The following is a 26,788-nucleotide window of genomic DNA, read 5'->3' on the forward strand; positions in this document are numbered from 1 at the left end:
ACAGTGACTGACACGAAGACGTGCTTAATAAATATCTATGGAATGAATGAATAAATGATTAATCTAATTAGTGAAATTTAATTTAATAATTTAGATCAAGCTGTTGGGCACCCATTTTGTGCAAGGCCTTATCTTAGGAGACAGGAAGATGATAAAAGGAATAACAGAAACAGAGACTGTGTCCTCTAGTTTCTGATTTTGTGCAGGCAGTGAGGTATAACAATAATTTAAGGCAGAGTAAGAGAAGGGGCTCAAGGGTGTGAAAGTTGTATGTTAAAGAGCAGCCAAGTTGTCAAAGGGCTCTGGTTAGACTACCTGAATTTGAATCAATGCTCTACACTTGTTAAGAGAGGAACCTTGGATATATTACTTAAACTTGTTTCCTTATCTGTAATATGGGAGTAATATTTGTATGTCCTTTATAGATTTGTTATGAGGACAAATCAAGATTTTCTCCTTAAAACAATTGAAATGCCTAGGATATATTAAGTACTCAGTAACTTTTAGCTGTTTTTATTTCAGCAAGCAGAGATAGCTGGAACATAAGTTAAATACTAAAGAAGAGAGAGCTGGAAGTGAAGTCACCCTTGGAAGCTGAATATTGGTTATATTGCAAGCCAATAGCAACTATTAACAAAACCCCATGTACAAGGTTTGAAATATAAAATCATCCAGCAAAATCTTACTTTAGTGTTACGTGGGTTAGATTCATACAAAGCTAGATATATTTTAGAAGAGATGAGTTAAGACATGCATCCTTGGTCAATAGAAGAAGGAAAGGACTTTTACATTATATTTTTAAGAATTTTAATAAGAAACAATTTAGCATTTTAAACTCTGAGTGATCATGATAATGTTGGATTTTTACTAGATATTCTGCAGGAGGAACTGAAAAAAAAGGATTTTTCAAAAATAAATACTTTCCCTTGTCTTGCTAATAAGGTAGACATGCAGAAGATTAATTATTATACAGTTAGATGGAGATGGACTTCTGGATTCATTAATATACAATGCTTAAATCTCATAAAATTTGATGAAATTTTACAAAGTCTCATTCAGAAATAAATGTCCTTTTAAGTCATGAAATGCTTTTTATAATTACTTTTTTTTTTGCTTTAATCTGCAACTCATGGTAAAGTAGTAGTTTCCCGAGAGTCTCCAGATACAAAGGAAAATGGAGTCCCATTAATGGAAAGAAAGTAGCTTCAAATATGCTTGGTACTGATGGCCTACCTATTTCGGAAACATGGGGGCATTTCCTCTTGATTCAGGGGTCTCTGGAGAGAATGAAACAGCATGGTGTAGTGGAGGAAAGAACACAGGCATTGGAAATCTTAACAAGAATATTTTAAAGTTGTGTGACCTTGGGCAAAATAACCTTTTTGAGCCCAAGGTTCCCCATGAGTAGAAAGAAGTAACAACATTAACTTCATTGTGTTTTCGTGAGGATTAAAGACAGTATTTACAGGGTGACATTCATGTTTTTTGGCAAATGATAGGTGATCGATGTATGACAGCTATTCTTATAAATTATCCATTATCTCCAGTTATTAATAACAAAAATATATTAATGAGATTCTATTTCAGATCTTATGCAGTAATGGGAAATATTACACACATCAAAATAAAAGTAAAAGAATAAGTGACTGCTGGAAATTCAAAGGCAGAAAGATGTGAATAAATAAAGCTATTGAGACAAGCGTTAAGTAGCAACTTGCAAGATTTTGGTAGATGTTGATTGAGTCTTAGCTGATATCACAGCTGATGAATAGCCACAGCCACGTTGAGCACTGCAGCCTAACTTTTTCATAGCTGCAGCCTGCTCCAAAGGTGAAGTGGACGGAGGTTTTCCAGACGAAGATTGTGACGATGAAACAGCTGTTCTCCACGTCCTCTTCTTCTCAGCCTGTATGCCTTTCTTGTATAGCCTGTAAAGTAAGCATAAGTCCAGTTTCTTCCAGGAGCCAGATTTCCTGTCTTAGCATTCTCTATCCAACTTTTCTGCCCTTGTTCCTACAGTCTTTTCTGGCCTCCTCTTCTGACCTTCCACTCTATCCAGTTTCTGTTTCTTGTTTGTTTAATGAAATGCTCTCTTACGTTCTCAAACCTAAGTTTCCTCCAGGGCCCTCTCAATTCACCTCACACCATGGAAGGACATAACTCTCCTTAAGAATTATAAAATACAGACTGGAATTTTAAAAGCAGTTAATCTTTGGCTCTAAGAACTCTTCATTGTCTTAGATTGAAACTGATCAACCCCCCAGATTTACATTTTAACATGTATAACATTATCCACTGGCCCAGGGTTATCCTTAAGAAGTAAGATTTTTTTTGTTTTCTCTTTTTTAATGAAACACTTCACGAATGTATGTCGTTCATGCGTAGGCACCATGTTAATCTTCTCTGTATCATTCCAATTTTAGTATATAAGCTGCTGAAATGAGCACTCTTTTCTTTCTTTTTTTGAGAAGAGTATCTCTTGCTGTATATATGGTCTATTTGCAATAGATTAAAACTTATTTTTGCTTTAGGGGATACACATTTTTTCCTCTGTGTTTTCTTTTTTTCCTAGAAAAAAATCTTGCAAAGTAGTCTATCACATAAAAAAGATAAATTAGAGCTGATCTTGTTGAGGGGTAAGTGGGAGCAGACCTCTGTTCTTTCATTCCCATCATTTCCAGGGCCCCTGTAGTACCTCTGAGGAACCCCATGCCTGGGAAACACATTAACAAACTCTTGGGTTAGTGAAAAGAGTTATTAACTGGAATTTTGAAGACGAGTTTTAGCTTTAGTTCTAACATCAGATTGGTCTGTGTCACTGATAGGGTTAATTGTTTCATCTGTAAAACAAGGGTTTAGAACAGTGGTTCTCAATTTGGGCTGCGTATGAGAATCACCTGGGGAGCTTTTAAAAATCCTGATGTTTAGGCCTCACTCTGTACCAATTAAATTAGAGTCTCTAGGGCGTGACCCAGGCAACGGCATTTTAGAAAGCTCCCTGGGTGATTCCAATGTGCAACCAAGTTTCAAAACCTCCGAAGAATTTTTGAGCAATAATGTTCCACAAGCCTATGTGTCTGTGCAGCTTGTTTTGGTAGATGTAGTTAAAATGTGCAGAGTCATTTATTTATAGATAGTTCTCAGCGAGGAGTGGGGATGATGGTGGGCATAAAGATTGAAACCTAGGAAAAAACATTTTTTTGATTATCTTAATAGCTCAGTGTGTTGGGCAAAACACTTAACTTTTTATATCCCTGATGGGAGTGATTTTAACTTCCTGTAAAATGAGGCTCTCAACTGAGAAATCATATTTAAATGCAACGTTATTATTTTTATACCAATAATGACACCATTTGTTGATATGATCAGCCAAGAATTACACCTAAATATTTTATTCACAAAATAAATAGAAAAGGCAGGTTGACTACTGAAATGTAAAATTTGGTTAATATCTCTCGGTTGGTGGTATAGATTGAAGGCAGATTGAAGTAACGTGCTGATAACAATGGCAGTCTCTGATACTGAGATGTTGATTGTAAGTTCTCTCATCAAAAAGGCAAAGGAAAGGGGCTGGCCCCGTGGCCGAGTGGTTACGTTCGCGCGCTCCGCTGCAGGCGGCCCAGTGTTTCGTCCGTTCGAATCCTGGGCGCGGACATGGCACTGCTCGTCAGACCACGCTGAGGCAGCATCCCACATGCCACAACTAGAGGAACCCACAACGAAGAATACACAACTATGTACCGGGGGGCTTTGGGGAGAAAAAGGAAAAAATAAAAAAAAAAAAATCTTTAAAAAAAAATTAAAAAAAAAAAAGGCAAAGGAAAAAACAGGATTACTGCCATGTGCTTCTTGTCAGTTATGACTAACTATTGTTTCAGCAGAGTTTTCAAATTAGAAAAAAATTTCACAGTATTGGTAAGCAATTGATCCTAAAAGATATACAAATTGGATGATAATTATTCAGGCTATAATCTCCAAATGTCAAGTGAACTTATTATGATTGGGTAAGTTACAACGAATACCAAATAGTTTAAAAATGATAGCACAGAACAAAATGACTGATACTAGGTATGTTAGATGTATAACTAAACAGAACTACCTTTTCATTTTATTATTACCAATGCCATTTACATATTTCCTTTCATTTTTGGGCAGCTAATAGGTATTGAGGATTCATGTGCTTTAATCTCCCCTTTTAACAAGGTAGTTCTTTTCTGGAAGTTGGTAACCTTTAAATAAAAGAAAAAGTGCAATTATCACTTGTGGAAGGATGATATATTAATAATTTTGTGACCTTGTCCTTAGACTTTTTGCTGGAATAGGTTTACAACAACCGAATAAAAAATAATTTTACACGTTTTCTAGACAGAAAAGTCAGCTAGTGCTTTGTGTTTTTGTGCTCTAGTCCTTTTCACCCCAGAAAAAAGTTTACACGCATGTTTTTATGTGGAAGTGCCCCAAGAGGTTGGGCAATAAGCCCCAACACTGACTTGACAGACTAGGAGAAAGTGCGTAGAGATAATTCACACAACGTGGAATTGAGCCAGTAGCAGCATTGGCTATCTCTGAAGGAACCATATTAACAAGGACAATGAGGGCTTTTCCCAATGGCCATGGGTGACCACTGGTGGAGAACTTCCTCTGTTTTTCTGGGACTTTGTAAGTTATGATGTCTTGGTACCATATAAAATGAATGCATGAGTGAGAAGAATTGGGCTGTGGAGGGAAGGGAGAAAGAGAGAGAGAGAGAGACAGGCAGGCAGGCAGGCAGGGGAGTAGAATGGAGCAATGAAACACAGAAATTATTGATGTTGTTCTTTTCACCAAACTTGGCCAGTGGAGACCAAGTGGAGACTGGAGCTAAACATAATTTGGTTTAGATAAATTAAAGGTATATAAGATTTCCTGTACTTTGTGTGTTATATAGCACAACTTTGATTGTCACATACCTTTGAAAATGTATAATTGGTACAAATAAAGCTCAATATTTGGTCATTAGTAAGTTGCCTCTTTTTAGAGAACAAATCTCGGAAACACCTCCATGATGTCTTCTTAGTTTGCCCAGTTCCGTAGTGACCGCTTCCTACTCTGAACTTGATTTCATGACTTATGAATACCTGCTTTGTGACTTTCTTCTTAGTTTCCTCATCATGTAAATGACATTTTATTAACATATATAGATTTCAAATTTCCACTGTGATAGGATTGCCTAAAAAGAGAAGTTGAGCTAATGAGTGTATGAATATTGCTCTAGACTAAGCTCTAGGCTAGAGGGCAGGAACTAACAATACCGTTTATCCATGTGTTTTCAGCTGACAGCACGGTGCAGGCACATAGGAAGAGCTCAGTATGTGTTTGTTGAAGGACTGCATGAATAGACTGAACCTGAAATGAGGGCACAAATACATGTAACCACTTGAAGAGTTGATTGATCCATATCTCATGAAGGGTTAGTCTGTTATACCCAGATAAGAATTTCTAATCCGGCATGATATGTGCTTTTTACTAATATATTGAGGCAACTAGTCTGATTAATGTCAGTAATAGAGGGAACTTTGATCAGATCTCGCAAATTATAGTCTCTTCCTAATTTTTCAACCAAGTCTCATATTTTGTATTTTTTATCTTTTCTGCAAAAATGAAGATGGCAATCCCCTCACCAACACGCACACTCAATTTTTCTCAAGCTGTGTCATTTTTCCCTGAGAGTTTTATTTTGAGTTGCCCCAAATCATCCTATCATGCCACTGCATTTTATCTCAGGCGAATCTGAGAGGTGAAATCTAGAGGTTCTTTTGGTAGAGAAAATCTAGGAACTTCTTGTAAAGTATTTCTGTGACCATTTAAATTAAATCTTTGACACTTCTCTCCATTGAGATACAGGGTCACTCGCCTTGTATTTGGGTGGGCTTGTGTCTGCTGAAATCAAGAAAATATGGCAGAAGTGACACTCTGTGACTTCTGAGACAGATCATATAAGGCCACGGGTGTTCTGACTTGTTTGTCGAAACAACTAGCTGTGGTGTGAGAAGTCTGACTATTCTGAGGCCCCAAGGTGGAGAGGCCGTGTGTAGATGTGCTCAGCTAAGCATCTCACCTGAGTCCAGCTTTCCAGCCATGCTTTCCAAGGTGCCACATGTATGGATGAAGAAGCCGTCTTGAAAGTGGGTTTCAGCCTCAGCCGTTCTAGCTCCAGCTATTTGAGCCACCCCCAGCTGAGGCCCAAAACATCAAAGTGCAGAAACAAACTGTGCTCTCTCTGAATTCATGACCCACATTTTCTGTGAGCATAGTAAAAATGCTTGTTTTATGCCACTAAGTTTTTGGGTGATGTTTCAATGCAAGAATAGTAACTGGAACAATTTCAATACCAAATTTTGTATACCAAGGGATATATTTAATTTTAAAAAGTTAAATCAAACGATATTTGTATTTTTCTTTTTATAAGTAATATGTCATTTCAAATTTAATGTGGAAAACTTCAAATGTGCTTTATTTTCTCTATCGTTTTAAAGTTCGAAATCACTAAATGATAAATTCAATGTTTCAGTGTCTTTTGAGGACATGTGGAAAATATATCAGTTATTTTTAGCTGCTACCCTTTTTTGGGGAGGGTGGGAGGGAAGAAGAAATAAAAGTCCCTCTATAGCACTGCTTTCTATTTTCACTGTCCCTGGAGCGATCACTGTGGAGGGCTGAGTTAGCCCGAATCTCTCGACGGCGTTTTTCCACTGGAGTCACTTCTGGCATATGCTAGTATATGTGACAGGATAAAGGGTCTCCATGGGGGAACGGCTGGGAACTGTTGTATCCTATACGCTGTTCTTAGGAAGTGATGATGAATATTCGCATACTGACTAATCTGAGGGGTCCTAAAAGAAGGAAATCTGGGTGACTCTGTTTAACCCGTGTTTCTAAACTCTTTTGACCATGTCCAGGCCATTTGACCACAGAACACATTCATAGAACACATCTTTTAATATCTAGTGTTTTATGTTACCAGTTTAGAAAATTCTGATTGTTCTAGATGGAGTAGTAATTAGTCAATATGCAAAGAATGTGTTTCATTGTTTTTCTTTCATTCATATACAGTCCTTCAAATTTATGAAGTATACAAGAACATCAATGATGACCTTTAGAACTCCAAAGAATGAATGAATGATAAATGTGAAGAGAAAATGCAGGAGGTAGGACCAGAAAGGAAGGCAGCAACACCAATTAAGAGTATTATAAATAATCTAGGTCTGATATTATTAACCATCATCCCCTTTCCCAGCTTCATTCCTCCTACTTAGTTCCAGGGATTTTTTCTGAATTTCCAGGAGAAGCACAAAAAGCATTTGAAATAGGCATGTTTAACACTATGATTATTTAAATTTGCTTTTAGTTGTATCATTTAACTGTCTTGATATTTCAAATAGCAATAGGGGAGGGTGTGAGCATAAGCATAAAACAGTTGAGAGCTCCAGGTCTAGGTAGAGCAAAAAATTGACAATTTTGGACAGTGAGGTAACACCTTGGCATTCCAGTCTAGTTGGGAAATGGTATATTCTGGTCAACCACGTTTCTAGTTACTTCATTTTTGACAGTGAAACTGATATTAGGGCATAGGTGTGAAGGTTGAACAGTAGAACTCTCTGGATTGATTTTTCAAGTGGTGTATACATTTTTAGAAAAGCAACACTCTAACAGCTACAAATCTTTAATAGAGTTGCTAGACCATCAACTGACATGTCAACACACCTCGAAAGAGGCTTCATCAAACGTAAAGGTAAAGTCCTGTCAGATGATGTTAGCAAAGCCGAATAAACTCACAGGAAGAAGGAAATATTTCTCCTAAATACCCCAGTGTTATAAAATACAATTCTTCAAGAATCCTTGAGAAGGTGTTTCAGATATGGAATCTGGGTAAAAGTGGAAGAGATTGAAAAGGCAATAAGGTAAATGAAAGCACTTCTCAAAAGATTTAAATGGAAAGTGATAAAAATGTCAAAGTGAAGCTGCACTTAATAATGGGAAAAAAACCCCCCAAAACTCTAGAGTTACTTTAAGCTGAATCAACTGTGGTTTCCATAGGGTGAAAGCAAGTTAAGAAAGATAGTACTTCATAGGCTTGGGGAAATAAAAGACATATTGTTAATACTAACTTAAATTAGGCCAGAAACTGCTTTATTTAGATAGTTTTTGACAAAAAAGAATTCTATGGTCAAAGAAGTTCAGGAAAGTTGCATCAAAAAAAGTTACAAATCTTTTTACTCCAAGGTTTTTGTGGTGTTAATATACTAATGTGTATTGTGAATCGTTCTGACATGCATCTATTATACAGTGTTTCCAAAAGTCGCTTGACTACAGAATTTTCTTTCTTTTCTTTTTTTAAGAGGTAACCTCTTTGAGGACTTGGGTTCTAAGGGGGCAAGCTTTGGGAAACACTGATTTAGCCCTTCTGTTCAACAAAGGTCTTACTGACCTTATAATGAGACTTGCCGACACATCGTCTGTAGGCACCTCATGGTCCCTGCTCTCTGTATTTGTAGCTCTAATTATCATATCTAGTTTAGGGGAAACTTGTGCCTTTCCTTGACTTAAATCACTGACTTAATTTTTCTGCTTTATGAAATTCGGATTATTACCTTTTGTAGAGAAGAATGGGATGAAGAAATGTAGGCAGGCTCTCTCAAGGTCACGTGATGCATATGTTACTATGTTAGAATTTGAAATTTATACTTCTTTTCTCCACTCTGCTTAGTGTTGCCTTCCAGATTAAAAAAAATAAATAAAAATAATACTGTATTGCATATTTGAAAGTTCATATGAGAGTAGATCTTAAAAGCCCTGATCACAAGAAAGAAAATTTGTAATTATGTGTGACGTTGGATGTTAACTAGACTTATTGTGGTGACCATTTTGCAATATATGCAAATATTGAAGCATGTTGTACACCTGAAACTAATATAATATGTCAGTTATACTTCAATAAAAATTAAAAAATAAATGAAAGGAAAAGAAAATGCTGATTCTTAAATAAATAATAAAAGTCCAGGTTAAAAAAAAAGTTCTGTTTTTGGTTAACAAGTGAGTTCTGACTTGGATTGAATCCCTCTTCTCTGAATAGGACTCTGGTCTGACTTGAACTTTGAGAAAAAAGTCTGAAGTGTTTAATGAAAGACTGTATATATCTAAAATGGGGTCTGCTTATTGGATAATAGGGATCATGCCAGCAAATAACAAAGAAAGAAAGGAAAACTTGTTTCCGGTTTTGAATAAAATAAAGAAGACTTTTTCAAAGTGAGTAAACTTTCCAAATTGAATAATCGTGAAAAGTCAAATCCTAAAAATGAATATATTTTGAAGGATTTTAGAGATATTTTATTTCAGATGCAGAATTATTCAAAAGATGGTTGGAAATGTGGGTGTGGACCTTGGGAGGAAGGACTGGCTGTGGAAAGACTGGTCATCTTCATAAACGGGAAGTTCAAAGATGAGGGAGGAGCTACAGTTACATCAATGATTCTCAAGTTAGATCTCTCACTCTGTCTTATGCTTCTCCATACCTTTGCATGCTTTCACTGCTTTCTTTTTCTGCTGTACAAAGTCACCTTTGTGAGTCATATATCTACTTATGGAACACCAATGGGATTGTCTAGTTCTGTGGTCTGTTTGTAGAGAGCGAGTAATTCCCTGGCAGGGACCTTCTTTCCTAAGGCCTGATTTTACTGTTCGTGGTAGTGCAGGTCTGTTTGTTTGTTTGCTTATTTTTCCAAGACCAAGTGGCATTGTCTTACTCACATGCTTTCCCCCATCTACCATTTTGAATTGCCCTAAATGCTTCTTTGCATGTGGACAGCCCTGCTAAGCAACTGAAAGTAGATTGATCTATCTGAAAACTGGTTTGCTTCCACAGCAAATATACACCATATATTCCTAGTTTGTGGAAATTACACGTTGAGATCGACAAATGTCCTAATATAAAGTTTTAAGGAGGGCACGTAGGAGAAGAAGAGGCAGTTGAATTTCCCGAAATCAACCTTTGTGAGGAAAGCATGCAAGAACTCCCAGAAGTGTCCTCTCCTAAATTTGCTTATTTACTTTTCTGTTCATGTTCTAGGAAAGTGAGCTCTTCACCCTGAAAAATTCAGGCAATGTGTTGTCTTCTAGACAAACAAACAAAAAGTCAGCTCACCGCTTCTTCCTCTTTCGTGTTTAGGAGGAGTGTTTGCCCCTGTGCGATTCTCTGGTAATAAGGTAGATCTTTGGTGAGTGAATGAGATGTCTTGTGTGGGATGACACGGTTCTCTGGGAATGGGTGAGCACCAACACTGATAAGTGTGAATATGATTAGAGGCAGATGTGAACCTCCCCTCCCCACTGTAAAACTTTGAAACATTAAAGAGAAAAAGTCCAGCTATTCAGAAAGTGGATTTTCAAGTGCATTCTCTTGATAGTACCTCTCGCTTTTTTTCTTGTTTGCTGGCTTGTTTATGGTTTATTCCCGTCCCTTCTGCATGTACTTGGGAAGGTAAAATACATGTTTACTGCTGCATTCTCAGTGTCTAAAATAGTGCTAGACACATAGTAGGTTTTCAGTTAACATTTGCTGAATGAATGTCTGGATTAATAAAGAAACATTCATCTTTATTTTAAGGGGAGGAAATTGAGCTAGCTGAGGGTAAGTGATTTACCAAAGGTCTTATAACAAGTTCAGAGTGAGACCTGAAATAGAATGCTGTCTGCAGATTCTCAAATCAGTGCAGCAGGCCTGTATGTCTTCCATTTTGTCTATTATAACTGCATGCTTATGCAAAAAAGCATTTGGAATTTCAGACATTGTATGCCAGGCCTAAGATAAGTTGTGTCTGAGGATGAATCCCTGTTTAATATTGTTTGTAACCCATTGACATTGCAATTTTTGGATTGTCTGAGATATTTCCTCATACTTTAGGGCACTGAATAAACCTTATAAATATAGATCTTGTATTCATCTTCCATTACATAGAACTCTAGCAATATTCTTCCACTAGATGATATAATACACAATTATGATATTGATTTAAGAAATAGATTTGTATTATTATTCATGAATTATTTTGATTCTAAATCTATATCATATGAATTTTATTTGTGTATTAATATTTTGCTCAGATAGTTATGTTTTTTATTGTAAATGGCTTAATTTACATTTTCCTCTTTTACTTTAGTATCAAAATGTGCTTGATTTTGTGGACTAAGTTAACTATTTACATTATTTCTTTCCTTCCTTCCTCCCTCCCTCCTTCCTTCCTTCTTTCTTTCTTCCATGACTCAGCAATTCTCTACTTTTTGGAGCGTTGGCAATGCCCTATTCTTGACCAGTGTGATGGTTACACAGCATTTAGCTATATAATTACTAGTAATGTTTTTTCACAAATACAGCCCTGTTTGTAAGTAAAATACTGAGCTCTGATCGTTGCAACTTTTGGAACTACGGAAGGATTTCCCCAAGATTTTTTAAAAATTGATTTTCCTTAGAAAAAACAAAAGTGAGGATCATGAAAAATTAAAAACCATTTGATTCAGAATGTAATCTTTTGATCATATATACAAGAGTAGATGTTGCTTTTTTGTTGTAGAATAATTAAACTTTAGTTCAAAAAAAAAGAAAAGAACCAAAAGGCAGGATACAGCTCCTAATGAGCTAGTCTTGAGAGTAAATAAGCCAATTGGGAATGAACTCCCACTTCTGAAAATGCAACCTGGAGGGACATATTCACTCTGATTCTTGATGATGGAAGCAGGGGGATAAAACTTAGATAAGGAATGAATTCTGATTGTATTCTTGAGACTGCGTGTGTCTTGTCCACGTTGCTTTGAGACTCACAGCAACTCTTTGTCTTTCTCCTCAACAAACAAGGATTGGAATTGGGACCTACTAAGCAGGGGTCCAAGTGTTCTTTCCACTCCCCCAAACTCTGTCATTGTTCTATGACTTGGGCTCTGCCTGTGGACTGGCACAGATATTTAACTTTAGAGAAAAGACAAGAATGACATTTTAAATAACAATTCTTGAGAAATTTATTCTTTAAATTGCTTGATATTTGTTGGCCTCCTAAAATCTGCAAAGCTCCCTGAGAGCACGTTAGAGATATAAAGAAATGTGAAGATCACATGTCCCGAGGACAGTAGCTAGCACATTCTTATTTGTTGGTGGAATGAATGGTGAGTATGAAAGGAAGGAAGGATGGAAGGATACAAGGAAGGAAGGAAAGAAGGGCAGAGAATTGGAAAAAACATTTATGAATGACTGTTACAAGTTGAAGTAAAGTGGATGCTGTAAGAGTAGGCCAACCCTACTGTTGTGGAATGTTATGGAGAGAGTTAACACACAGTTGGGAGGGAACACAGGAGAATTATGGAGTAGTAGATCAAATGTAAGATGACTTTTGAAGGTTTACAACCAGGACATATTTCATGAAGAAGTTGGCAGTTGAAGTAAGTGGAATATAAGTTTTAAATAATATTGGATTTCCTTTTTTGTTGTTCTTTTTTACAAATTGCAATGAGAACAGTGAATCCTCCTTAATTTGGATACTCTTTATTTGGAAACTGGGGTAATTTAAATAAAATCTCTCTTCCTGAGCAAGGGTAGGATTTCCTTATCAATCTTATCTTCATTTTTAATGCAATTTCATACTATAAGACTTTGACAGTTTACGTGGAGTAGTGCCTGGCATTTAGTAAGTGCTCAAGTTCATTACTTGACTGATTTGGTATCAAGTCATAGTCACAGAAAGCTATGAACTAGGAAATCCTACTTTTCTGGTTCCTGTCTTTATCCCCTTTACTGGTTTTTCCTCAGGCTCAGTTCTTGGACTTCTTCTATTCTATGCCTGCTCTGACTGTTGTGATCATCCAGGCTCACGGCTTCAAATACCGTCTACATACTGACCATTCCCAAGTGCACAGCTCTAGCCTGGAATTCTCCTCTGAACTCCAAGCTCCTATATATAGTACTGATGTTTCATCTTCTCTTAGCTATCTAATAGTCATTTCAAACATATCATATCCAAAGTGAATTCCTCTGTCTGCTCCTAGCAAAGTGTCCCCATCTCGTCTAATGCCACCTGGATCCCTCCCATTGCTCAAATCAAAGACCTTGGCGTCATCGTTGATTCCTTTCCTTCTTTTATACCCCAAATCCAATAAGTTAACAAATCTGTTGCCTCCATATTCAAAACACATTCAGAATCTGACCACTTCTCCTGATTTCCATTGCCACCACTCTGGCTCAGTCCACTACCATCTCTCCCCTGGGTAGCTGTACTTCCTTCCTACACCTGTCTCTTTGTTTGCACACTTCATTCAGTTGACACGGGAACAATCTATTCTCTGCACATGAGCCAGAGTGATCCTGTTAAAAGGTATGTCTGGTCATGTCATTTGTCTCCTTAAAATCCTCCAATGGCTCCCATCTCACTGTGAGAAGCCTATAAGGCCCTAAATGATCTGTCCTTATCATTCTCTTATGTCATCTCCTTGTTTATTTCATGCCAGACACACCTGCTTCCTTGCTGTGCCTTGAGAACACTAAATGCCTTCCTGCCTCAAGACCCTTGTTTTTTGTTGTTGCCTCTCCACAAAAAATTCTTCCCTCACTTCCTTCAGGCCTGTGCTCAGGTGTCTGCTTCTCAGTGAGACTCTCTCTGTCCGCACTATTTAAAATCGAGACCCTACAGAGTGTCCATCTCCTTTACTTTTTCTCCGTAGCACTTATCACTATCTAACACACAGATTTTACATGCCTGTTATGCCTATTGTCTTCCCTTTATAATAGAAGTACCCTGAGGATGTGGATCTTTATTTCGTCCACTGCTCTATCGTAGTGCCTACAAGAGCACCTGGTACCTAGTAGATACATAATAAATGTTTGTTGGGAAATGAATTGTATACAATAACTATGTGAACCTGAGGTTTTGTATGTTTATTTCCTCGTATTTATTATAATTTTATATCTTCATTTTAACATTTCTGTATTCATAAATTGGGTGGACTGGGACATAGGGATTTTTTTGGTTACTATGGGCTTCTGGCAGGGGTGGGCTGCAGCTGGCTGACACAGGTTCTCTAGAGCTGATTATACACATCTCTTTGCAACTCTACATCTGGTAACATCATGGTATTAGCCATAGTGGGAGTATTTACATCTCAGAAATTGGCAAACAGCACACATTAGGTCTTCTCCTCAGAAGTTGGGTTGTTCCATATTGCAGCACACCCTGGTTGTTGAATAAAGTGGGGAAGGCCAAGGAAGGTGATTTGATACTGGAGATACCTAACCCTTCAGCTACAGGCCGTAGCCAGGTCCTTTGCTGTATAAAGCTCTAGGACTTCATTTAGTCAGCCATAGTTAAGGAAATCATTGCTCTGTAAGGGAGACAAACCAGTAGAATCTGCATTGGTGAAGAAGTTCAGTAGTCACAGGATGGGAAAGGGCAAAAGAAAGATTGGTAATTGTTATTTGAGGCAGTCAGTACCTTCACGAACCTGTTCTAGTTGGTGACTGAATGGATAAAGGTGTAGGATCTACGTCCTTGACAATGGAGGAGAGATAATGGCTAAATAGTGAGAGGACCTCAGCCACAATGGGTTAGATGTGAGGAAATGGTTACACTTCTAACAAGGAACTGGAAATCTGGACAGGGACACTGTGCAGAATATTAGGGATGGAATACTATCTGTGACACAGTGTCTTGGGAAGACTAATAATTTAACACCCATTAATTTTGTTTATTGCCCTTCAGTTTTTATTCAACCCTTAGAGCAAGGCTTCTAAGGTTGGAGAATGCATCCGCATCACCTGGGGGACTGGTTAGAACACAGAATGCTGGTTCCATTCTAGAGTTTTTGATTTAGTAGCTCTGGAGAAAGGCCTGAGAATATGCCTGTCCAACAAGGTTTCAGGAGACGCTGAAACTCCAGGTCTAGAGATCTCACTTTGAGAACCACTGATTTAAAGGAAAAGCATGGGGCAGGCGGGGAAGGGAGAGACTGAGGACTGATGGTGGCCATGCCTGCCTCCCTAATGTGGTTCTGAGCAAGTCACCCAGAGTCCCAAACTCATTCACCTCAAAAGTCATGCAGTTAGGGGTTGGCCCCGTGACTGAGTGGTTAAGTTTGTGCGCTCCACTTCAGTGGCCCGGGGTTCCCTGGTTTGGATCCTAATAGACCTAACACCACTCATCAGGCCATGCTGAGGCAGCATCCCACAGAGAAGAACTAGAACGACCTACAACTAGGATATGCAACTATGTAGTGGGGCTTTGGGGAGAAAAAATAAAAGAGAGAGATTGGCAACAAGTGTTGCTTAGGACCGATCTTCCTCACAAAAAAAAGCACGCTTAAAAGAAAGTCCTGCAGTTAGCCAGACCCTTACTCTTTGGAAGACAATTCAGCTTCCTTGGTGATCGTATTCCTCCTTCCTTCTAAGATGGCTCATTCCTCCCAATGGAATCTAATATTTTTCTTGAGAAGAGTTCTGATTAATCGATTTTCTCATTACAGTTCCAGTAATAGTTATGATTCTTGTAATATTTTATTCTCTCTGACTGGCAAGTCTTTCAGCTCTGAGTTTAGTCACTTGACGCTGAGACAATACAGTCTCAGTGATGATTAAGATGCCAGTTCTCATTCCCAGCCCAGTGGGTATCAGGTGTATGGGAAACAAGACTCATTCTGGGCTCTGCTAGTTAGGGACCTGAGCTAAGGACACATCTACCTTTTCAAAGATTGTGTGTGTATATGTGTGTGTGTGCGTGTGTGTGTGTGAGAGAGAGAGAGAGAGAGATAAAGCTGGAATGAGAAATGAGACACAGGAGCATGTGACTGAGGCTTTAGGCAGAAGGAAGTATCAAGAACTGTAGTTGGGAAGAATTAGGAAAATAGGGACTACTGTGAATGCTATATTTGTCCCTTATTATATGGTCACAGTCATCTAATCATTAATAAAAATATGTTAACATCTTCTAAGCTTTTGATATACTGATATAACTTATTTTCTAATTATATTATATTATACATATCTTAAAAACCTATTCGTTGAAAAATCTCTCTTAAGGATCTCTACAAGTCTCACTCAAAGAATGAAAGATGCTCTGTTGAACTTGTAAGCCTTTGTTTGGATAAAGATGGTATTTTGAGGCACAAAATTACATTTCTTCTAAAAGTATCCTAACATGTTGAATTTCCTTTGACTTAGATAGGTTTTTCCAATTAGTCCAAATTGTGGAGGTTTTTCTCTCTTCACCAATCCTTTGGTCTTCCAAGCTGTATTAGGTGAAATCAAAGTTAAAAGTTTAGTGGCGAGTTGTGCACATAGGAAGAGTGTAAAGGTTAGGAAGATATATGCACCACAGCCTGGAACACACCTAGCTTTCATTTGCTAGCTCTTGGCTTTCCAGTATACTACTACGTAAGTAGATTTGCACTGCATTAGTAGTTCTCTACCCCAACCACACATGAGAAGCACCCTTTGGGAACAGTAATTTCTTAGTTCAACCCCAGATCTTCTAGTTTAATTGGTCTAGGATGGGATTGGGAATCGGAAATTTTTAAAACTCTTTCTAGATGATTTCAACGGGCAGCCACGTTGAGGACCACTGCACCAGAGAAGAGTAAAAATCATGATAGCTTAGAATAGATCAGCGAATACCTTTGGACAAGTTTTCAAGACCAGGGGCCAAATCTGATGATTCTCTCTGATTTATAGTTCACGTCAGCTCTTTACCGTAAATATCATATTTAAACTCATCGTGATCTTGTGACATGAGAGAAGAAGATGATGCTCTACTCATCTTCTCAGAAGAGAATGCTGAGACTTTATACTAATTTCGCAAATTTCATTAGCTACTTAGGTGAGTAATTTTCAGAAGATTTTTGTCGGGTTATGTTTTGCTAAACACTGAACTGGAAATTTTCAATTTCATAGTATAAAGATGCTACATTTGATTTCATAGACTGAGGATGGCACATTTCCATTTTTTTTGTTTTTTAGGAAGATTCACCCTGAGCTGACATCCATTGCCAATCTTCCTCTTTTTTCGCTTGAGGAAGGTTAGCTCTGAGCTAACATCTGTGCCAGTCCTCTGTTTTGTATGTAGGATGCCTCCACAGCATGGCTGATGAGCAGAGTAGGCCCATGCCCAGGATCAAACCTGCGAACCTGGGCAGCCAGAAGAAGAGCATGCAGAAATTTAACCTCTTGGAGATGGGGCCAGTTCCTTGCATTTTTAATTAAATACTTTTTTTCTGTACACAAATTTGACCCTGGGTGGATTCAGACTTATCTGATGTTTTCTCTTCTTTTGCAGCCAGCATTAGTTGTAAAGAATTTCAGGCACAGTTTGCTTTTATCATCCTTGTTATTTTGACTTATTCATCACATTCAGGATGTTTACAGTACATTCCTAACTTTGGGGCCATTATTAAGCTCAGAAGTGACATTAACCTTCCCAGAGAGAATTGTTGACACAGGAAGGCTGACAGCCTGATTCTCTAATATGAAATCACAGGTTTGAAAGGTGGGGAAATTGACCTTGAAATCTTCCTTTCGCCGCCTGCTGGACTCTGAGCAGTCAAAGTCATTCTGACTGAAGGGCAAGCTGGGCCACTCGCTCTTTGCCTTTCGCTATGGTTTTTGTGGCAGACCAAACCTCCATTAGAAGACTATTGGGAAATGCCACAAGCACAGCTGCAAGAAAGATTTCTTTGTGTTAGCATATAAGCACAGTAGTTCCAAGCTTGTTTGAATGCCATGGTGAGTGCTTTTATAGGACAGCTCACATCTTCAGAACAAAGGTGTGTCAGAGTCGGGATTTGAACTCAAAGTTCCTCACTCCCAGACTTGTGCTCTGACCAGCAGGTCCTGCTGCTATTCAGATGTTTGCTATTGTGAAATTGGGCTGAGCAGCAGAGAAAAAGAGAGCATAGCTTATGAAATAACATGGTTGCTTCACCAGGTACAAATATGTGGATCAGGAGCTCAATGCTTCTGCCAGTGATAGATGAATAAGAAGAGAATCATCAGTTGCCATTTTAATAAATACATGATGAAGAATGGACATGTGGTGGAAAGAATGCAATAGAAGACTCACTCAAGCAGATTTTCTCCAGACTGTCAAATGACAGGACAAGAAAGATTTTTCAGAACCCACATTTGGGAACTCTAGATCCTGGAGTGGGAACAATACATGGAGAGAAATTGAAATCATATCTCGGGGGAGAATTCGTTCCATGGATGGGTACTTGCAGAAAGGGCAGTGTTTTATCTGGATCTGATGAATCTCTTTATCCACTGCTAGTATAACCAGGCATATCATTAGTTAAAAATGGGTCCCAAATCAGCCAATCCAAGTATTATGTGGGCTCCACCCTTCCATGCACAATTCTCTCCCATCATATCAGTATTGAAACCATTTAGACAATTGTGCTAATCCTACTCTCATAAAAGCATGAAGTTAATAAAAAAACAACTTCATCAGAGCATTTGAAAAACAACTGCATTTTTTTAAAACTTTCTAGAATTAATCTTACAAATTCAACAGTTCCAGGTCTGCATCATGGCTTGTTAAAGGAGGAATGGTTTTTACAGGATCACCTTCCCAGGATTTTGGGGATTTCTTGAATGATGCTTATGCATTATACAGATTTGTTCTTGGGATCATGCTCCACCCCACTCATGAGCCAAGTCTCTTCTACAAATCTTCTTTGCAATTTCTGGAAGAGAGAGTTCCTTTGGGTTAATACATTTTTTACATGTAGAGACATAGATACTTTCCATTAATTTCTTTCACTGATGGCTGCAACTAGGTTAAAATTTAAGTGAAAAATTAGTGAAATATTAGGGCTAACAAGAAAAGCACTGTTTATAGCTTATATATAATATGTGTCTGTATAGGTATGCATATATGTGGTTTGTTGGTGTGTACATACATACTTGATATCTCCTCCACTTCTTCAATTCTAGCTCTGTATGCCTTGTTTTTTCCCAGGAACTGACTGAGGGAAGTTCTATTGCTAATGAGGGTAGCACTTGGAAGGGGAGAAGACAGAGGAACAGATGGTTACAAAATAAAAGGAGCTGTGCTATTTAAGAGCAGCCCTTCCACAAACCAGCATCTCCTTAAGGTGCATAGTCACTCTACTTTTTGAAAGATGACAGTCTCTTCCACGGCAGCTGAATACTCTGGTTAGAAATGTGTGATTCTAACATGATTTGGCATAAGTTGGTAAGATGCCACTTAGAATCCTGGAATACTGTAGCTGGACACCATTGCAGAGAGCTCATGGTGCAAACCTCCTTGATACAAGTGAGGGAACAGAGGCCCAGAAAGCAAAATGCCTTCTTTTGGAGCACTGAGCTAGTTAGTAGCCCAGAGAGAAGTAGAAGCCAGAAAGCTCATGCCCTAGGGTTATTTATGCCTTGCTTACCCTCTCTAAAATGTGTGGGCAAATTAGGGAACTGTGGGTTTATTGTAAAATGGCCCCCAAAGCAAATCTGTTGGTAAACTGCATAAAACCCAGGGACACCCATCAAGATAATAATAAAGAAAATAATAAAGTAATTTTCCTCCATTTCCCTTTCTTTCCTTTTCCCTCCCTCCTTTCCTAGTTCACTCTAACCCCAGGGACAGGAGCTCACTGTCCTATTGATGCTCTGACTATTGTCTTAGACTGAGGCTTACATTTTGGCTGTGTCCCAGGATTCAAAACTTTTCTGTTACTCTTCATTCTCAAGTACTGTGTTTGTTTTTTATAAGTTATTCCAGAATTCTGCTCTTCTCAGGATAGTGTGAAAATGTTCTAGATATTAAAGACAAACAACCTTTTACTGAATTACCTTTCAGGGGAATGTGTGTATGTACGTATGTGTATACACACACACACGTACACAAATGCACACATGTCTCAAACTTTAATGTGCATGTAAGTCACCCAGAGACCTTATTAAAATGCAGACTCTGATTCAGCAGGTCTGGGTGGGGCCTGAGATTCTGTATGTCTAAGTTCTCTCTCAGGTGATGCTGATGCAGTTGGTCCATTAGCTACACTCTGAGCAACAAGGCAACTGCCTTAGTAGTTAAAATATTTGCATTTTAACAGAGAACATCACTATTTTAACCAACAAAGTGACTCAACATGGGAATGTCAGGCAGGGACAACCCTTGCATCACAACATATAGTCAAGTCGTTATTGCCTTTGTATGAGGTCAATTCTGGTAAGCCCGTTTGAGCCCATTATACGAAAGAGAACCCAGAGGATCAAACAAATTAGCCTTTACTGATTGCAAATTTCAACCACGAGCAGATGACCTCCTCTTCCTCTTACATTCCTGACCTGTCTTCCTCCCTTCCTCACAAATGCATTTTAAGAGCTTCCTCTCTACAAAATGCTGGTTTTATTTTATCTGCCTTTAAAAGAAAAAAACAGATACATTTATTGAATGTTCTTTATGTCTTAATTGATAGGAGCAGTGGGTTCTAATTTTAATTTGGGAGGAAATTAGTTTTCTTTCTCCTTCTCTCTCCAGCCCCCTGGCAATCTATATCTCTAACATATATCTTGTAGTCTGTGTGTGTGTTTTTTTCCCCCATCTCTAATTGCCTTTTTCAAACCAGAGTTAGCATTTTTCTGCCTCCCTCACTGTTATGAAATGTGCTTGGCAGTATGGCTTAATTTTGCCCCAACATCTATCATGGTACTTTGTATATTAATATGTGCAATAAAATCTCGATTGATAAATACACACTTCACAAGTGTTCATGATATTTAATTGCCCTGGTTCTCTGGCAATTGAGGTATCTCTTCTCCATGCTTGTTTTCAGTGACATAAGGACAATACTTGTAGATTTTTGGTTTTCCCCTTCTAGACTCTAGTGTTTTCTGTTCTTTACATATTTGTGTACTTTTCAATTATGACAGCAACACTATTTTTACAAATAATATCTCTAATCCTATCAGTCCTACCTGTGGAGTTGCAAATCTCTCCTCTTCGGCAGCCCGATGTAGAATAATCTTGTATACATGCTTTTCTCCATGCATTTTTGTGTTCTGATGCAACTAGAAGAGGTCAGTAGGTGTTTCTGATTGATAATTCTTTCTAAATTTGAAGCTCTCGTTTTTGGATGAAATCATGGAGAGAATGTCTATAATGAAGTTGCCATGCCAGACTATAGGTCTTTTGTGTGCATGTAATCTAAGTGACAGTCAGCACTCATTCTTTATGAATCACTCATTCATTCACTCAACATTTATGGAGCACTACCATGTACTGGGCATAGTTAGCAATAAAGTCTCTGCCTTCCTGGAGCCAAATTCTATTTGTGTACATGTGTGCATGTGTGTATGCACAAGTCAACAACACGTTGAGAACATGGTTTGTATTAGTGGTAAGAATAGTGAAACTATATCAAGCAGGTTGAGAGGATAAAGAGGAATGGGGAGACCATAGCCCTTAAATTTGGGTTTTTAGGAAAGGTTTGTATGAGAAGACATTTGAGCAGAGACCTGGGGTGAAGTGAAGGGTGAGACATGAGTATGTTGGGGCAAAGGGTTCCAGCCAGGGAGAGCAGCAAACGCATGGCCCTGCATTGAGAATAAGTCTGGTGTGCTGGATGAAACGCAAGGCTTACAGGGCAGATGGAGTGAGGGATGTCAGTGAGGAGATGGGCGGGCCCATAGCGGTGAGTGAGGTAGCTGCTCAGTAAATGGAGGTCATGCTAATTTTTATGCTTAGCATTTCCACGTGGCTTTTATTGCTCTTCGGATGAAGATGCAAAAGCTTGATTGAAAGCTTGATTAATCTCATCAGGCATGTCATACCCTCCTCAATTCCCTCTCTTCCAGCCTCTGCCCCAACTCTCACCCCTGGCTTCTTTTGGTACTTCTCCCTCACTGTTCTTCTCACCACCGGGCCTTTATATGTGCCAGTCCCACTGCCTGGAGGAGTCTCCACCTACACCTTCAAGCCTTTGCTCCTTTACATTTCATCTTCATTATCAATTACTTAGAGAAGACTTCCCTGGCCTTCCTATGATCTCTGTTATGTGCATTCAGCACACTGTGTACCCCTTCTTCATGATGCTTATCGACATTTCAATTTGACATTTCTTTGTGTGGTTGTTCAATTAATGTCTTTTTCTGCTACCAAATAATAATCTCCATGAGGCCAGAAGCTGTGACCATTTTTTCCACCTCTTTCTCTCTAACGCCTGATGCAGTATCTGTCATGCAGTGGTTGCTTAATAAATACTTGAATAGTTGACTTTTTTAATTCTCCTACCTTTTTTTCCTTTTCTTTCACCTTTTCTTTCCCTTCTTTTGTTAGCCCCCTTTCCTCCTTTTGCTTTTGTTCTCTTTCTTTATTCCTCATTTCTTTCTTCTCTCATCTTACTTTGTGAAGACTCTTTGACTGCTGAGTTCAAGATTCTCTATGCGAGTGAACATTTCCTAATGACTGAAGGACAACGGTAAGAAGAGAGTTGGTGGCATTTAATAGCATGCTGCCATTCTACCTGAAACCAAAGATGCCCCTTCATCAGAGAACATGACTATTATATCTTCCTTAAAATGAAGACTTACATCAAACACTGCAGCAAGGGTATTTTTCCATTTCATTTCTTTTGTTCTGCTTGTGGCTTTGCTGAATCCATCTATCATTAACATTTATAATTTAGCACTGTCTTCTGGCACAGTGTGATGCTATCTGTATTGCTGACAGATTTGTCTCAGTCTTGGTCTTGGGTCTTTCAGCTGTCTGGTTTCCCGAATTTTGCTTATCCAAGCATTTCATTTGTCACACTACCTGCCATTGTCACCACGTTTGTCTTTATCCTCAGTCATTACTTTCCTATGCTCTGTCTTAATTCCATTACAGGGCTTGTTCTTGCTATTTTTATTTGTCACAGTATCTATTTTAGTAACAGATGTAGTTGTCAGAACATTTCCTTTACTCTCATTACTGGTCTTGTCACTTGTGCATTTGGTGTTACAGTTTGTCTTCTGTGTGATTCTGGGTCTTTCTACGTACTTGTGTTAGTCCACTTCATTGTTTTAATTATATCAGATCTTTTCTTCTCCTCGTGATACATAACTGTGGTTCATTCATTTCTTCTTGCCGATTCTGAATATTATTGAATTGCTTTGTGTCTAAGGCAAGCATTTTCGGAAGGCCAGATCAATGGAGCAACAGAAGAGAATGCAAATTTATAAGTGTTCTCTCTGAATGGGTATGCGTTCGGTCAGAAACCTGAGCTATAGAGGATGCTTTTGATCATGTGAGGATAGCATGTTCATTTATTGGGGTTTGATTTTCACTAAATGCCCTTCACATCTGTTTTAATATCATATTCTACAAGATGAGAGGTTTTTTTTTTTTACAGTTCAAAGTTAGTGATTTCTATTGTAAACAAAATTTTGAACTGAAATACACTTTATCTTTCCTACTCTTGGGTGATGGATTAACAAACCAAAGCAAAACAGATTTATTCTAAAATGAATTGATTGCTTGGAAAAAAGCTTACTAAGCAGTGTTTTACCAGAAAAATACAAGACGAAGAGAAACATGGAGAAGTGCAGATAATAAAAATAAATAGAATTTGTCTTGAGGATGGGTACAAATAGTATTAACTTCCAGGAAATAACCATCAAACATTTACAATTGATACTCAAATGATTTAATATCACTCAGAGCACGTGAGAGGGCTTTAGCTAATTAAAAGATAGACGGAAAACCCATTGCTCAGGAGTTGTGGGTGCTCTATCAGTGGAATTAGCTACAGCTTTTCTAAGGTTTAGATCTAATCCATAATATGTGAAGGAAAAGAAAATGTACAAACGGGTTTAATGCCAGAAATCCTCTAAGTGTATAAGATATTTTATGCCCAATCAACTCATTTGGAAGCAGATCACTCTGAAATTTACTTTCGTCCCCTTCCCCATGATGTTACAATAGCTTTTAAGTTAGTGTTTGAACTGTTTTGTTAGCTTGATTCTTCTAAACTGAGAAATTTAGAGCATTACTCATTTTGAGGAAAAATTCAACATCATTGTGGAGTCTGAGGAATCAAGGAATTCAAGAGAGAGTGGACACTTGAGGGTCATGAAACATAGCTTAGTCCCCACCTGTCAGTATCTGCCTCCTATTTCTAATTTTTACAAGATTTAAACAATTGACCATTAAATAGTAGGGAAATGGGTTTTCATAGGGGAGAGGGAGAGGTTCATGGGAGTCTGGGTTTTCTATGACTAAGGAACACCTACCATTTATGAATTTGATAGACCTATGTAAGGCTCTTCTAGTGAAAAGGAAAGCAGCTTCTACATTTATACTATGAGGGAGTAAAACCCCAATAGCAATTTATGCAGAAGGATGTTTCATGGATTCATTTAAATATCCTTGCAAAAATCTGCTCTCCCATACTTTGTGACATGTTCTCCACTTGGTACCTCTGTGGTATTTGGTATTCAGTGCTCTCCTAAGACTTGTCATTGCATTGTGACTGCATGTCTTCTTCCACCCCGGTTATGAGCTCCTTGGGTGTGGAGCTGAATTATCCGCTATTTATTATGAAGTCAGTGCTTTGTGGGTAATTGGTTTTCAATATACGATTGCTAATGAATGGTCACCATTTTATAATTCATGCCAGATAATTAAGTAGTATGGATACATGCTGTAAATCATTTGCCTGTTTGAAGATTTTACAACCTTAGAATAGGGCAGTGAAAAGAAAATCTGTGTTGAAATATTTGAGGGCAGACTTCTTTGTGTGTGTGTGTAAAATACTTGAAAAAGTAATTGAAAACAAAGCAAGTCTTGGAAGTGCTGGACATAGACTCCACACTGTGCAGAACACCATGCTGTAAGTATGACATCTAAGTTACTCCTCGTGACAGTTCAGTGAGGGGCAATTCGTAGTAGATACTTCTTAGGTAAGCTGCTGGCTCAAAGTAATCTGCCCTTTCCTAGAAAAAATATAAGAACCTTCATATGTCTTCTCCTACCCCTAAACTTCTGGCTGGGGTTTGGATATGACCCAAGATGGGATAGTTGGATTTTATCTTCCAGGAGCCTAGAATGTGGGAAAGAGAAAGATGGAATTGTTGGAACTGAGTCACATTAATGGTAATCAACAGAGAAGTTCCCTTCATTCATTTACTCAGAAATACATTTTGAATTCCTTAAATGTTCCAGGAACCAAGGAGGGGCTGGGGATTAAATGACAGCAAAATCAGACATCATCTCTGTTCTTAAGGAATTTATGGATTATTGGGAGAGAGAAAGACTGTAATCAAACATTCACAAAATTAATCAAAACTGTAAACTGGTATAAGTGAAGAAATGGAATATAGTTCTATCATAGCAAATAACAGTAGACCTGAAGTCAACAAAGGCTGAGAAGGCTTCTACAAGGAAATAAAATTTGCTTTTCTATTTGACCATTTATTGTTTAGAAAGGATACTAAGTAAGTGAAAAGGGTGGATGTGGTCAAGAATGAGACATTTCAGCGAGAAGAAACAGCATGTCAGAGGCCCTAGGATACAAGAAGGGAGCGTGGTACAGTATGCCAGTGTGCCTGGACAGTGAGAGCTGGGAAAGAGTGGGAGGTGAGCATGGAGGGCTTTGATTGCCTTGTTAAAGATTTCTGTCTTTATTATAAGAACAATGGCATTCAACTGAAGAGTTTTCATTAGGCATCTAATATGATCAGATTTAGTCCAGGGAAGAGTTGATGTTAGTTTTTCATGGTAAGAACAGTAGAGTGGGAAGAGAAATGGATGAGTTTGAGAAATATTTAGGAAATAAAGTCAACAGAATATGGTGATAAAATCTATCCAGTGGGTAAGAGAGAGAGAGGTGCAAGGTATGATTTCTAGATATTTGATTTGCAGGATTAGAACTAGAAAAACTCACTGAGTTAGAGAACTTTAAAGAATATTTAAAATATTGAACAACATTTCAGTATGGAATACTCCTAGGATTTTCTGTGCCCATTTGAGATGGTTATGATGGTCATGGATTTCTGTTTCTAGTACATATAAAGGATTAGTTATGTCAGTTTTGATGTTTAGTGTTTTATAGGAAAGAATTTGGCTGGCAAAAGATAGGAGGTAAGGTTTTTTTAATTTTCTAGATAGTCTCCAGAAATTCATGAATTGTGTTTACCCAAAGTGAAGCAGAGTGCCATCTGGTGACTATTTACAAGAATAGCAGGCACATGTTCCCTGTGGACAAACTTATAGTAGCTAACATTAGCTAACATTTATTGAGAAATTATTATGTGCCTGGAACCTGTACTAAGTATATTTATATACAGTATCACATTTATTAAGACACTATAACATACTGGAATCTAAATGAAAATATAAGATAATAATATTAGATATAAAGTAGATAATTGAGCAACACCTGAATGATTTAAATAAAAAGTGTTAATAAGATTTTAATAGGATGATGAACTTCCTTTCCCCCACAGACACATGCACTCACACCACCTATTCTTCCAGGGGAAAATTTGGAATCAATTTTGCTATAGGATTTTGTGTCTTCCTTCCTAAAGAAAAAAGAGTCATTTGTAGCTCTTGAGTCATTGTTTTCAATGTAAGCCAGGCTTAGAAAAAGTCACATGTTCTTTTGTACAATTTATCCATTTGTTTACTCAACAATTATGGTTATATTTTGAGCAACTACTCTGATGAGGTGCTATTCTATTGAAGATGCAACAGTGGAAAAAATGTGCAAGAGCTCCTATCTTTATGGA

At 38.0% G+C, this 26,788-nt stretch overlaps 1 non-coding gene across 1 annotated transcript; it reads right to left on the reverse strand.

Moving 5' to 3' along the window:
* Nucleotides 1-2,342: 2,342 nt before the first annotated feature.
* LOC139078805 (U6 spliceosomal RNA) lies at nucleotides 2,343-2,447 on the reverse strand. The gene has a single exon (XR_011531920.1). It is a non-coding gene; the product is annotated as a U6 spliceosomal RNA (small nuclear RNA).
* Between the last annotated feature and the right edge of the window lie 24,341 nt (nucleotides 2,448-26,788).

The sequence above is a fragment of the Equus przewalskii genome, chromosome 22, assembly GCF_037783145.1.
Source record: "Equus przewalskii isolate Varuska chromosome 22, EquPr2, whole genome shotgun sequence".
Taxonomy (NCBI): Eukaryota; Metazoa; Chordata; class Mammalia; order Perissodactyla; family Equidae; genus Equus; species Equus przewalskii.